Source organism: Stegastes partitus, unplaced genomic scaffold (genome assembly GCF_000690725.1).
Source record: "Stegastes partitus isolate 25-593 unplaced genomic scaffold, Stegastes_partitus-1.0.2 Scaffold657, whole genome shotgun sequence".
Lineage (NCBI taxonomy): Eukaryota > Metazoa > Chordata > Actinopteri > Pomacentridae > Stegastes > Stegastes partitus.
The window spans coordinates 385,911-390,033 of record NW_007578388.1 but is presented as its reverse complement, the minus strand read 5'-3'; positions in this window follow the sequence as shown (position 1 = coordinate 390,033).

The window sequence follows — 4,123 nt, the reverse complement described above, 5'->3', positions numbered from 1 at the left end:
CACCTTTGATATACGACTTTACAAGAACGTCTCCTAAAAGATGCTCTGTTGTCTGAGGCGTCGATAACATCTGGAAAACATTTTTTGAATGTTGGTTTGAGAATGTTTTTTCATTATATTTAATGGAACATTGTGAGAATGTTTAATAGCAGAACGTTCTATAATGTGATCCCTCGACAACAGCACCAAAGCATCTTAAGAACACTTCGGGCAGAACGTTCCTCCTCTGTCATCGTAGAACATCATCTGTGTTCCTGACAACATCCTCAGAATGTTGACACTAAAACGTTATCTTAAATATTCTTAAAACCTTCTTTAAAAAAATCCTTTGAACGAAACACTTCCTTTCAATCAGAACTTGTAGGTAATGTTGCGGGAACGTTCTCACACTAACAGCAACAGAACAACAACACGATCACCAGTCAGCACAAACACTACACGTGTGCTGATCTTCGCTGTTCTTTCAGCGCCGTCAGATTTGTGTTCCTGTAAACTAGCTTGAAGCCATAAGGCAGGTGACGACATCCATGTGAACCAACAGGCCTCTGGGCTGGAACATCCACAGTGTCCTCTGGTGGCGGCGGGCTCTCTGAAGATGTTCTGTCTGTTTGCTGAGTCCAACAGTCCCAGATTTATGCTGCTCTGCCAGGATGCCTTGACATCTGCCAGAGACAATTGCGCCCAGCTGTCTCAGAAGGTGGCAGCAATGTGGCGTGATTTGTGAGGATTTTGCAGTTGGAGATGCTGAGGAGGAGAATCTGGGCGTCCAACAAACAGGACGCTGCACCATTAGATCATATTTATTCTCACGTCCGTCAGGGAAACGAGCGTGTCACCTTCGCTTTGCCGCAGCTTCCTGCAGGTTTATCATAAAACGATAAAATGCTGTTTCACTGCCTCTCATTCCCTCCACCGCCTTCCAAACTCAACAGCTCACTTTTTGGATCTCGTTTAACTGTTGCAGTCAAATGTTTTTAAAGCGTTCTGTCAGTGTGAAGGTGTCGGACACGATGCGGCGCATTTCGTTTGACTCCGGCTGCTCGCTGCTTCTGTCTTCAAGAGACATCACAATCTGAATCTCCAGACTTCCTCCTTCTTCTGCTCACTCTGACCAGCTCCCCACATCTTCTGCAGCCGAGCTCCTCTCTCTGTGTGGGCTGCTGCCCGAGTCATCCCACATGACCTTGCATCCTCATTATTCTCTGCAGCCGGGCTCTTCAAAGCGAGCTGTGGGACGACGGAGCAGAAATGACGAAGCGGCGTCTGATCTCACTGATTCCTGCTCAGACTGGAACATGCAAACGCTGCTCCTGCTAATACGCTCGACGCCACCACCAGAGAGGGAGCGCCTTTAAAGTCGGGAGAGGATGCTGCAGTTTCCAGTAAATAATTCACAGCGTCTTGCAACACATTTGCTAATATCACTCGGCGGTAATTCGGCGAGCTTCCCCTTGTTTTCCCCCACGAGGACTCCAGCCGCTTCTGGAAGCAAAGGAACAAGTTGACTGTTAGAATGAGCTGATTCCTAAATGAGGAAGGGACCGGAGGCTGGTTTCAGTTAAACGCTTCGAGGGTTCTTCTGGTCCTGATTGGTGTAAAAGACCTGGGCTCAGTCCTCATTTAGCTAACAGTCACTTATGGCTCTTTAATGCTGCGTTTGCCCTGGAAGCCAACAGAGAACAGGATGTATTTAGGAAATATATAGAACAGGACTTCTGGCACAGGTTGCACGTCGTTTCTTTGCTTTTTCAGCGTTTCGTGTCACTTTACGGCGTTCAGCTAACATCCATCGCATCTACACGGTGTGCAAACGTGTTTTCATGAAACCAGGCTACGGCTAATGATTATTTTTTTGGTAATCGCTCAATCATTTGGTCGATAAAACTAGAAAACAGAAACACAAATCCCAAAACATGCCATTCAGTCTAACACTCCAAAACCTAAAATAATAAATGTTCCATGTTTTCAGCTTTTTGTTTGGATTTTAATGGCATTAAATTTGTTGCAGCTACAAATGCAAAAAACGTGTTCAGGTGACACTTGAAGTATTGAATCGTTTGATCAATAAAGCACCAAAAAACCCTTTTTATAAATCCCAAAACCTGTTGTTCTGTCCGACCAACTTTCCACAACCCAAAATGCATTCTTGTTCCAGTTATTTAGTTTGGTGGCAGCCGATAGCATTACTATCAGCATGAAATAACGACACAAAGCTTGAACATTTACAGAAACTACAAGGTCTGCAATTAAATGCAAAAAATGCATTCTGGTAACACTTGGAATGTTAACAAGCTTCAGTTTTCATTTAACCAGGTTGATAATTTTTACAAGCGATGAATCATTTGATCGATAAAACATCAGAAAACATTCAGAAAATACACAAATCCCAAAATATTTGGGTCGTTTTGCAGCTTTGAAATGACATTTGAAGCAACAACAACAAGTCGTGCAATGAACCGCCAACTGCAAAAAATGCCTTCTGGTGACGCTCAGCTTGTTAAAAAACCTGCAGCTAACAATTATTTTCATCATCAGTTAATCATTTGGTCGATAAAACATCAGAAAACAGTTTCACAAACTCCTGTTCTGTTCAACTGACGGTCCAGAACCCAAAATAATAAATCCGTTAAAGCAGAAAGAACCAAGAAATGCAGCAAACTCTTGCATTTTTGTTAATTAGAAACACATATTAATAGAAGGTTCTTCCTGGTCCTGACTGGTGTAAACGACGTCCTCATTTCACTAACAGTCACTTGTGTCTCTTTAACGCTGCGTTTTTCCTGGAACCCGGCGGAGACACTTTGACGAGGCGAAGGATTTTATTCTGTGGAGATAAACCTTGTAGCTGCTGCCGCCCCGCCCGGCCCACATTCCCCTCCACACATCTCTGCCTGGCTCTATCTGCTGCCTGCTACCCTCGCTGCATCCTCCAGGCATGACATGGAGGCGCTAAGCCCCACTTGTGTGCAGCGGCTGGTTGTGCAGCTGAGTGTTTGGCACATCGCAGCACCTCTGCCTCGGGAGATAAAGCCATTTGAATGGTGTTCGTCGGCCCACAGAGAGCCGCGTTGGATATTATCGTCGAACGGGCAGCAGCACGAGGCGTCTGACACGCCGGGTAACTTTGACGTCTGATGTAAACCGAAGAGTCGACATTTTAGCGGCTTCCCGTTTGCAGAGTTTGCATTCAGGGTTACAAAACGGGCCGCCTGTTTCCTGCAGCTCTCGTCAGGTAATTACCGAGTCACCCGTGAAACGCCAACATGGCGCCGCGATGCTGGAGAGTCCACACAGGTCATCTTGTAATTATGACTCCTTCCTTCTGCCTTTATTGTCTCTGCATAATCAGCTCCATCAGGGCTGGAATAATTGATTCCCCATTTATGCTAATGCTATGGATCCGGAGCTTGGAGGAGCAAACACTCAGCCGTGTTGTCTTTCGGGCCTGACATTTGAAACCAAATGAGGGGAGTGTTGGATTCCAGTCGGATAGAAGCAGGTTTCTGCTCAGCGGCAGCTCCGGCAGAACCGCTAACCGGACCAGAACACCGGTGTTTCGTCTCTGCCTGCTTAGGGACCTTCACTGTTGTGTATCAGCTGACGGAGGTAAATTAGATCGCACTCATGCATGCAGAGTCTTACCAATTAATCCCCCCACCAACCAGGCTGAGTGAGGCTGCAAACAGACTCTCAGAGACAGAGCCGATCCAAACAGGCTGCACTGCTTCCCACTGAGACACATATGGGCAGATTTGAAGACAGAAACATTTGCATGCACACCTACGGCTCCAGCAAAAACATGAACGGCCGAAGAAAAGCAGTAAATAAGGTGCAACGCTCCTCAGACAGAAAATACGCTCAGAGAAATAGTAGTGCCATCACCATCTGAAGAAGCTGTTTATTAGCAGATGCTTATTTATCTACTACTAAAGCGTTATTTGGTTTGGTGGCAGGTAATAGCATACAATGGAAACTACGTCATATCATGGAATTGCAAATAGCTTCTGGCACATTTTTTGTGTCATTTCTATACTGTTTTACCCATTTTGTGCCATTTTGCAGCGTTGAAATAACATTTGTGGTGCGCAAAGAAGGACCAAATGCAAAAAAAATGCATTCTGGT